General features: G+C 41.3%; 2 non-coding genes across 2 annotated transcripts; one reads left to right on the top strand and one right to left on the bottom strand.

Annotated features, from left to right (window-relative positions):
* Positions 1–2891: 2891 nt before the first annotated feature.
* LOC133793033 (small nucleolar RNA R71) lies at positions 2892–2998 on the top strand. Its single transcript, XR_009874497.1, has one exon. It is a non-coding gene; the product is annotated as a small nucleolar RNA R71 (small nucleolar RNA).
* Positions 2999–5408: 2410 nt separating this feature from the next.
* On the bottom strand, positions 5409–5515 carry LOC133793145 (small nucleolar RNA R71). Its single transcript, XR_009874605.1, has one exon. It is a non-coding gene; the product is annotated as a small nucleolar RNA R71 (small nucleolar RNA).
* Positions 5516–11097: the final 5582 nt, after the last annotated feature.

Here is an 11097-nt window from a genome sequence, read left to right as displayed (position 1 = left end):
CAATTGTTGAAAATTTTTGTATGAACCTCCTATAGAATCCTGCATGCCCAAGAAAAGATCGAATGTCTTTAACAGTCTTGGGGGTGGGCAGCTTTGATATGAGTTCAATCTTTGATTAATCAACCTCAATTCCTTGTTCCGACACGACATGCCCCAAGACTATGCCTGATGGTACCATGAAATGACACTTTTCCCAGTTGAGTACCAAGCCTTTCTCTTTGCAACGTTTAAGCACATACTCTAAATTGAGAAGGCTTGATTCAAAGGAATCTCCAAAGACTGTCAAATCATCCATGAATACTTCCATACATTTCTTGATCATATCACTAAATATGCTCATCATGCATCGCTGGAAAGTGGCTGGAGCATTGCACAGGCCAAATGGCATACGCCGAAAGGCAAAAGTACCAAAAGGACAAGTGAATGTGGTCTTATCCTGATCTTCTAAGGCAATCTCGATTTGGTAATACCCTGAATAACCATCGAGAAAACTATAGAAAGAATGACCTGCCACATGTTCCAATATTTGATCAATGAATGGAAGTGGAAAATGGTCTTTACGGGTGGCTGCATTTAACTTTCTATAATCAATGCACATGCGCCACCCAGTTGTGACCTTGGTAGGAACAAATTCCCCTTTTTCATTTTGTACCACTGTTACCCCAGATTTCTTGGGAACAACTTGAGTTGGGCTGACCCATTTACTGTCAGCAACAGGATAGATTATGCCAGAATCCAGAAGTTTCAAGACTTCAGTCTTTACTACTTCCTTCATCGTTGGCCTCAATCTTCTTTGAGGGTCACGACGCGTTATAGCCCCGTCTTCCAATTGAATGTGATGGGAGCAAATTAATGGACTAATACCTTTGATGTCAGCTATCGTCCATCCTAATGCATCTCTTTGTTCTTGCAACACATTGATGAGTTGGCGCTCTTGTGTGGCAGTGATCTTGGAGGATATTATGACAGGAAAAGTGTTGTTAGTTCCCAAGAAAACATGCTTAAGACCGTCAGGAAGTTGGGCCAACTTTGGTTTAGGAGCTTGTTCAATGGATGGTTTTGGTGTTTCTCGATCTTGAGGGAGTTCCTCAAAGATTGGATTCCAAAACATGGTTCTTCTAGCCTGTGAGTGTTTGATGATTTCAAGGTTGATTACAGACTCATCGGGCTCAGAAATTTCTAAAATTTGGAAGAGGTGATTAAAATGATTAGATGTGTATTTCGATTCGACCTCTTCCGAAATAAGTGTATCGATCAGATAGGATTGGAAACAGTCATCGTTGTCAGGTGGTTGTTTACCGATGTCGAAAACATTTACTTCTAGAGTCATGTTCCCGAAAGAGATTTTCATGAGACCATTCCTACAGTTAATGAGTGCATTAGCTGTTGCGAGGAAAGGTCTACCAAGAATGATGGGAATTTTGGACTCTATACTCACTTCAGATTGTGTGTCCAAGATGAGAAAATCAACAGGGTAATAGAATTTTTCAATTTGAATAAGAACGTCTTCTACTATTCCCCGAGGTTTCTTAACTGATCGATCAGCCAGTTGTAGCGCCACAGATGTGGGCTTGAGTTCTCCTAGACCTAATTGCAAGTATATTGAATATGGCATGAGATTTACACTTGCTCATAAGTCTAGAAGTGCTTGACCAAATTCCTGTTCCCCAATTTGACATGAGATGGTGGGACAACCAGGATCTTTGAACTTAGGCGGTGTTTTGCAGTCAATTACCGCGCTAGCTTGTTCTGCCAAGAATGCAGTTTTCTTGACATGGTGCTTTCTTTTAACGGTGCATAAATCCTTGATAACCTTGGCATAAGCCGGCACTTGTTTGATCACATGCAACAATGGCAAGTTGATCTTCACTTGTGTTAAAAGGTCTAGGATTTCACCATGATTTTCCAGTACCTTTCCAGTGGATTTCAAAGCTTGAGGAAAGGGTGCCTTTACTGGAATGCTTATTGGCACATCATCATCTGGAGCGGGCATTGACGTACTCGTTGTCTTAGTTAACGGTGAAACCGTACTTTGACCACTTCGAGTAGTGATGGCATTAACCTCTTTGAAATTTGTATCTGCAGAGGAGGAGGTTTGTGCCATGTGTTGCCCTTTTTGATGGATTAGAGGTTGAGCGGGAAGTCTCCCATGCTCTTGAATTGCCAAAGTAGTGTTTAGCTTTGTCATTTGGACTTTCATATCTTTCATTTCCTCTACCATTTGTGTGAAACAAGATTTAAGCTCTTGAGTTGAGGCTGTTTGAGTTTGTGCAAGCATTTGCAAAGTACTCTCAAGAGAATTACTTGACTGCATGTTATTTTGAGGAGCGTTGTATGATTTTGGTGGTTGTTGCTGCTCAGGCCTCCATTGGCTTCCAGATGCTTGGTTCGAATCCTTCCAGCTGAAATTTGGATGGTTGCGCCAACCAGGATTATAAGTGTTTGAGAAAGGGTTATAAGGCTTCTTGTAATCCCCTAAAGCATTGCAGTGTTCCTCATTTCCTCCTCTTAACTCACAAAGAGTTGGGCACTCTTGCGATTGATGTTCCGTTCCTCCACAGATGAATCATGGATCTCGTGTCTCTACCTTTGCAGCCATATGGATTCCTCTGCCTTCTTGAGATTTGAAAGCCTCAAATTTTTGTCTCAATGATTCAATTTGGCTTTTGACGTTGTCATCTTCCCTCAATTGGTAGATTCCAATTGATCGTGGCTTGTCCATAGGACTTGGTCCATTCCATGTGTAGGACTTTTCAGCAAGATCGTCGAGGTACTCGAAAGCTTCATCGAGATCTTTTTGAAGGAATTCGCCATTGCACATCATTTGTATGAATTGTCTATGTCCGGTTGTGAGACCGTCATAGAAATAGCTGATCAGACGCCAGCTTTCGTATCCATGATGTGGGCATTGATTTATCAAATCTCTAAACCTCTCCCAGACCTGATGGAAAGTTTCATGGTCTTTCTGGATCAAGGTAGAGATTTGCCTCTTAAGGCTACTAGTCTTATGGGGCGGGAAATATTTGGCAAAGAATGCTTTTGTCATTTCGTCCCATGTTCCAATAGATCTAGGCCTTAAGGAATACAACCAACTTTTTGCTTTGTCTTTGAGAGAGAAAGGAAAGAATTTGAATCTCACAATGTTGGTGACATCAGCTCGGTTGTTTAATGTAGCCACCACCTCTTCGAATTCCCGTATATGTACGTACGGACTCTCATTTTCCAACCCATGGAAGGTTGGTAAGAGGTTAATCATGCCGGGTTTGAAATCGAAATTTGGCATATTGTTGGGATACATTATGCATGAACGTGTGGATGTACGTTGTTGAGTCTAGTTTTTGTTATGTTTTGGTGATGTTTTTAGTAGTCTTTTATTTCGTTTTTCTTTCATTTAGTGCGGGTTTATGCTTTATTTGTTTGTTTTTTGTGAATATCCGGAAGAATTGAGCATGTGGAAGAAAATGCCAAAGAAAGGGAAGAAATAATCAAGTTTTTCATCATATTTTGATTAAGAATGGTTCTCAACACAATTTGGAAGTGTTGGTGAAATTTTGGGATGAAAACTTGAAGAATTGAGAAATTCCTTAAGAGCCACGGCATGAGCAAAGTGGAGCCGCGGCTAGGGGGAGAAACAGAAGCATTGTTTTTGAGGACATCTTCGGGCCACGGCATGGCTATAGAGAGTCGCGGCATAGATGGGCGTTTTGCCCAGAATTCGTGATGCGGGCCGCGGCATGGCTACAGAGGGCCGCGGCATGGAAAGGGCTTTTTGCCCAGGAATTTGGGCACGGGCCGCGGCATAGTGTATGTAGAGCCACGGCCCGCCTCTTTAAAATTTGAAACCTTAGGTTTTAACTTGGCGAGAAAGAAGAAAGAAGAGGTACGGACGAAAGGGAAGAGGACTGGTTTGAAGGCTCAAGCTTAGAGTATTTTTACATGTTTTTCTTCTTCTTGATGTTATCTTTAATTTCTGTTGTGATTAGCACCATGGCTAGGAACTAATTTTCTGTTTAGGATGTTTAATTGAATCATTTGAATCCCTGTTATGAACTAATGCAATTTTAATATTCTTCTTCTTCACTCTTCTTCAATTCCATATAATCTGTTCTTTTAAATTGATTATTGATTGGCCATCTTTAGTCATTTACATATGTTTTTAAGTCAAAATCTGAGAAGTGAGATTTAATTATACTGTGGTTATATTGGACATAATTCTAATTTAGAACGAAAGTATCTGAATTAATTGTGTAACTGTTATTAAGTTGATTGAGATTAATGCTACCTGCGTGGTTCAATTTACCATAGAAATATAGGAAATTGTCACCTAGGTTGAGATTATAATTCATAGTATGAGTATAGGCTGCTTTATCAACTTGTTAATTGAATTAGGTCAAAAGAAGGAGAATTCACACTTTGCATTAGGGAATAATAGGGAGGATAGTTGATGAGATTGAATATCCTAATTGTTTCTCAGTGATTAAATTAAAAGTTTTTCCATTAGTTGTTATTCTATTTAATTTTCAATTATTGTTTACGTAATTTGTAGTTTCTTTTGCTGTATTTATAAAAATCAAGAATTTCAATTCATCAAATAGAACAAGAAATTAATTGACTGGTAATTGGTAAATCAGTCCTTGAGGACGATACTTGGTTTTACCATTTTATTACGAGTTTGCGACTGTGTGCACTTGCATAGCTATAAATTTCGCAACAAGTTTTTGGCGCCGTTGCCGGGGACTGAAAATAATTATCAATATCAGTCTAATTAATTTTTATTCTAATTTGATTTTAATTTATCTTGTTTCTAATCTGTTTAGTTGCTTAATTTTTCTATCTCAGGTGAATTTTGGTATATGCGTGGTAGAAAAGGAAAAGCCACACTTGTTCCTCTGAATCCCGAGATTGAAAAGTCTTGCAATTAAATATGAAAGAGCAAGAGAGAGGCCCAGAATTCTGTGAAGATGGCACAGAATGACGGGGATGGCAGGAATGTTCTAAATCCAGGAGTTGTACAAGGGGTTCAGGCTCAGACCAATGTTGAGAGGAGCCTGAGAGATTATGTGCTACCCACTCTGATGGGAGTACAAAATAGTATACGCCCACCAGCTATAGAGGCCAACAACTTCAAAATCAAGCCTGCTATTTTACAAATGGTGCAGTCCTCTGTGCAATTCAATGGGTTGCCCTCTGAAGATCCTCACACCCATTTGTCCAACTTTCTGGAGCTGTGTGGAACCTTCAAATATAATGGGGTGAGTGATGACGCAATCAAGCTTAGGCTCTTCCCATTTTCTCTAAGGGACAGAGCTAAAAGTTGGCTGAACTCTCTGCAGCCAAATTCTATTGTCACCTGGCAAGATCTAGCTCAGAAATTTTTATCCAAATTCTTCCCTCCGTCCAAGGCTGCTAAATTGAGGGGAGAGATAAATAACTTTTGCCAGAATGACGGAGAGTCACTGTATGAAGCTTGGGAACGGTTTAAGGAACTCCTGAGAAGATGTCCTCATCATGGCATTGAACAGTGGATGCTAGTACAGAATTTCTACAATGGTTTATGTCCTACAACCAGAACCATTATTGATGCTGCAGCAGGTGGTACTTTTATGAACAAGAGCGCAACTGGCGCTTATAAGTTGCTAGAGGACATGGACACAAATAACCATCAATGGTCTGAGGAAAGATCATCTGGAGCCAGAAAGGTAGCAGGGGTGCATGAGCTTGATGCAATCACTGCTTTAACAGCGCAAGTAGCCTCTCTGACCAAGCAGTTACAACAGAGCAGTGTATCTGCTAATGCGGTTCAGATGGCGGTGAGGTGTGAAATGTGTGGTGGTGCTCATTCTGTCGATCAGTGCCCTATCTGTATAAATAATAACACCTCAATGGATCATGCCCAAGTTCAAGCGGTGGGAAACTTTCAAAGGCCACTCAATAATCCATTTTCCAACAACTACAATCCTGGGTGGCGAAATCATCCCAATTTTTCGTGGAAGAATAATCAAGGCCAACAACCTCAGTTTCAGGGCCAATTTCAGAATAACATGCCTCAGTCACCTATGAATCAAGCTTCATCATCACAACAGTTTAGGCCTCAACAATCAATGCCTCAACCTGAGAGGCCTAATGAACTGCAAGCTGCCTTGTTGACTCTTACTAATACTCAGACTCAATTTATGACTGAGACCAGATCCTCTATTCGAAACCTTGAGACACAGGTTGGGCAGTTGGTCAATTTGCTCAATATCAGACCCCAGGGAAACTTGCCTAGCAATACTGAAGTAAACCCCAAGGAGCAAGTACAGGAAATTACTCTGAGGAGTGGGAAGCAAACTACGCAGCCTAGATATCCACAGGCAGTGGTTCAAAATAAAGGGATGGGTGAACAGTCTGATTCCAAAAGGGTTACTGAAGACCATCAACAGTCAGCACAGAGTCCGCTAGTTGTTATTGAGCAGCCAGCTAGAGTTCCATACCCTCAGAGGCTTAGAAAGACTACACTTGATAAACAGTTTTCTAAGTTTCTAGAGGTATTTAAAAAGCTGCACATAAACATTCCTTTTGCTGAGGCCTTGGATCAGATGCCCAGCTATGTTAAGTTCATGAAGGAGATTCTGTCAAAGAAAAGGAAAATGGAGGACTATGAGACTGTAGCGCTCACTGAAGAGTGCAGTGCTATTTTACAAAGGAAATTACCCCAAAAGCTGAGAGATCCGGGGAGTTTCACCATACCTTGCACCATTGGCAAGTTTGAATGTAAGCACGCCTTATGTGATCTGGGGGCAAGTATCAATTTGATGCCCTTATCAGTGTTCAAAAGACTTGGTTTGGGGGAGGCAAAACCCACAACTGTCACTTTACAGCTCGCAGACCGATCGTTAACACATCCACGAGGTATTATTGAGGATGTTCTTGTGAAGGTGGATAAGTTCATATTTCCTGCTGACTTTATTGTTCTAGACATGGAGGAGGACACAGATGTCCCAATTATTCTTGGTAGGCCATTTCTAGCAAGCCATCCATAGAGGCCCAGAGAAGACTCAATCCAGCTATGAAGGAAGTAGTATTGGAGCAGATTCTTAAATGGTTGGATGTTGGGGTGATCTACCCAATTTCTGATAGCGCATGGGTGAGCCCTGTGCAAGTGGTACCTAAGAAGGGTGGAATGACTGTGGTGAAAAATGAGAACAATGAACTCATTCCAACAAGGACTGTGACGGGGTGGCGGATTTGTATAGACTACCGCAAGCTTAATAAGGCCACAAGGAAGGATCATTTTCCTTTACCTTTCCTTGATCAGATGCTCGATAGATTGGCGGGCCATAGCTACTACTGTTTCTTAGATGGATATTCTGGGTATCATCAGATCGCTATTGCACCAGAGGATCAAGAGAAAACAACCTTCACATGTCCTTATGGCACATTTGCTTTCAGGAGAATGCCATTTGGACTATGCAATGCCCCTGCAACATTTCAACGGTGCATGATGGCCATATTTTCAGACATGGTAGACCGGTGTATTGAGATTTTCATGGATGATTTCTCTGTTTTTGGTTCATCATTCGACCTCTGTTTGGGTCACTTGGAGAACGTGCTGCGTCGTTGTGAGATGGAAAATCTGGTGTTGAATTGGGAGAAATGCCATTTTATGGTGAAAGAGGGGATTGTTCTTGGCCATAAAATTTCAAGTGAGGGAATTGAGGTAGATAGAGCAAAAATTTCTACCATTGAAAAGCTGCCTCCACCAGTTTCAGTCAAAGGAGTTAGAAGTTTTCTTGGTCACACTGGGTTCTATCGAAGATTCATCAAAGATTTCTTAAAGGTGTCCAAGCCTCTCTCGAATCTGCTTATGAATGGAGTTGTCTTTGATTTTAATGACGAATGTTTGAGGGCGTTCAATTTCTTGAAAGAAAAGCTTATTTCTACTCCAATTGTGATAGCTCCGAATTGGGAATTGCCTTTTGAGTTGATGTGTGATGTCAGTGATTACGCAGTGGAGGCAGTTCTGGGACAGCGGATTTACAAGGTATTCAGGTCTATTTACTATGCTAGTCGGACTCTAAATGATGCTCAGCTGAATTATGCCACTACAGAAAAAGAGTTGCTAGCTATTGTGTTTGCTTGTGATAAATTCCGACCATATCTTATTGGTAATAAAGTGATTGTCTACACTGATCACTCTGCCATTAAATATTTGATGGCAAAGAAAGATGCCAAGCCCCGCCTGATTAGATGGATTCTTTTGCTTCAAGAATTTGACTTGGAGATTCGTGACAAGAAGGGCAGCGAGAATGTGGTGGCGGATCATCTCTCTAGACTTGAGTTGGAGGAGACTGAAAATAAGAAAGCAGTGCAAATCAATTATCACTTTCCTGATGAGCAGTTGTTTGGGGTAAGTGAGACTTTAGCTGTCCCTTGGTTTGCAGACATAGTGAACTTCTTGGTTGCAAAAATTGTGCTTCCTGAAATGTCAAAGCAGCAATTAAAGAAATTATTTTCTGAGGTGAAACACTACTATTGGGAGGAACCTATTCTCTATAGGCACTGTGTTGATCAGATTATCAGAAGGTGTGTTCCCGAAGAAGAGATGCAGTCCATTCTTAATCACTGTCATACTCAACAATGTGGAGGGCACTTTGGAGTATGAAGAACAACGGCCAAGGTATTACAAAGTGGTTTCTATTGGCCTTCATTATTCAAGGATGCCAATGTTTTTGTAAAAGCCTGTGATAGGTGTCAGCGAATTGGTAATATCTCAAGGAGAAATGAAATGCCTTTACAGGGGATTCTTGAGGTGGAATTGTTTGATGTATGGGGCATCGATTTCATGGGGCCTTTTCCACCATCTTACAACAATGAATACATTCTATTGGCAGTGGATTATGTATCCAAATGGGTGGAGGCTGCAGCAACTAGAGCCAATGACGGTAAAACTGTGCTTAATTTTCTGCAGAAACATATTTTTACTAGATTTGTCACACCCCGAGCTCTGATTAGCGATGAAGGGAAACACTTTGTGAATAAGCAACTGGATGCATTGTTGGCTCGTTATGGAGATTATCACCGAAAAGCTTTGCCTTACCATCCTCAATCAAATGGACAAGCTGAAGTTTCAAATAGAGAAATAAAAAGCATCCTTGAGAAGACCGTTGACAGTTCAAGGAAAAATTGGTCGAAAATGTTAGATGATGCGTTTTGGGCTTTCAGAACTGCATTCAAAACACCAATAGGCATGTCTCCTTACAGGTTGGTGTTTGGTAAAGCATGTCATCTGCCAGTTGAATTGGAGCACAGGGCATTCTGGGCTATGAAAAAGTTGAATTTTTATTGGAGTGCCGCTATTGAACGAAGGCTGTTGCAACTGAATGAACTTGACGAGTTCAGAAATGAGGCTTATGAGAACGCCAAGATTTATAAAGAAAGAACAAAGGCTTGGCATGACAAGAACTTAATCAGAAAAGAGTTCTAACCAGGGCAGCAGGTACTTCTTTTCAATTCAAGACTGCGACTGTTTCTTGGCAAATTGAAGTCAAGATGGTCAGGGCCATTCACTGTCGTCCAAGTCTTTCCATATGGTTCTGTGGAAGTTCGGGGCAATTCAGGTGATTCCTTTAAAGTCAATGGTCAGAGATTGAAGCCATACTTGGGTGGTAGTTTTGATCAAGCGAAGTCTATCCTCCTTCTGAAGCCTCTTTGAAGAGGGGTTCAGCGTCCGGCTAAATGACGTTAACGACAGTGCTTGTAGGAGGCACCCTATGTTTTACTTGTTATTTATTTTACTTTTGTATTTGTAAACAATGGATATTTGGTTTATTTTTGGACTTTTAGAATCGTGAAAAACGTGAAAAATAAAAAAAAAATTTAAAAGATCAAAAAAATAGGAAATCCTTAAGGGTCGCGGCATAGCCATATGATGCCGCAGCATTGGGGGTTCCAGAGGCCCACAGATTGTTGAAGTATAGGGGCGGGCCGCGGCATGGATGAGGAGGGCCGCGGCATTGAACCCCAGTTTTCCCAAAAAATCGAGGCGGGCCGCGGCATAGGTATTAGAGGGCCGCGGCATTGAACCCCAGAAATTTTATGCGGGCCGCGGCATGGTCAAAGTAATGCCGCGGCCCGAGTCCGAATTTCGGATCAAAAGCCCTAATTTGGCCACATTCTCACTCATTCTCACTTTCAGAAATTATTCTCCTACTCAAAACATCTTTTTCTCTCTATTTCTTGAGACTTCCATCAGCCAAGGAGATAAAAAGAAGAACTTTTGTGCCATTCAAGTAAGTGTATCTTACCTATTCTAGTGCTTGTGATTGGAGAATAGTTTGCATTGTGGTATTGTGGATTGCTCTGTGCTTTTCTTGTGAGACGTTTAAGGGGTTTGTCGATTGTTTATCTGGGAATTAGTGTTTGTGCTGTTGATTGTGTTAATCATAAGTTTTGGGGGAGTGACACCTAAGGAACATTGAACTCAAAGTCTTGAAAACCTATTTGGGGGTTTTGTTTATTCTTGTTTGAAAGAAACTATGGGTCCCAAGAGAAATCCCCCTAGAGGTACCTCCTCAAAGAAAGCCTCCTCCTCGCGCACTCAACTACCACCAACACCACCTGCCCCAGCTGATTATGACACGAATTTATTTGTCAATAAGGACGCAGCTGATTTATTTAGAAAGATTTATAAGAGATCGATGGTAAGGGAAAGGGGGTTTGAGCTTAATGAGGCCACTACTGTACAAAACCCTGGTTATGACATTATCAAAGCTGAGATAGTGCGCCGTAAGTGGGGTTTCCTTTGTGACTCTACTCATGTGGGCTCAGCCAACTGCTCTCAGTTATATGAGTTTTTCGCCAATTTCTCATATCAAGATGCAGAACAGAATAATTTTATCAGGGGTAAACTGGTGCCTACAACCTCTTATGCATTTAACCAATTACTGGGCCTTCCCTCATTGTCTGCACAAGAGGATGAACATTGGCAATTGGCCCATTTTGAGGAGCCCGACTATGATGCTGTGGCTGCCGTTCTGAGTATGGAAGGGGCACATTTCAATTATCATAATGGGAGGCCCAAAGAGTTGTACAGGTGGCAGCTAAACCCAATTGCGA

Source organism: Humulus lupulus, chromosome 7 (genome assembly GCF_963169125.1).
Source record: "Humulus lupulus chromosome 7, drHumLupu1.1, whole genome shotgun sequence".
Taxonomy (NCBI): Eukaryota; Viridiplantae; Streptophyta; class Magnoliopsida; order Rosales; family Cannabaceae; genus Humulus; species Humulus lupulus.
Note: the sequence above shows the minus strand (reverse complement) of the source record. Positions and strands in the feature narration are given on the sequence as shown.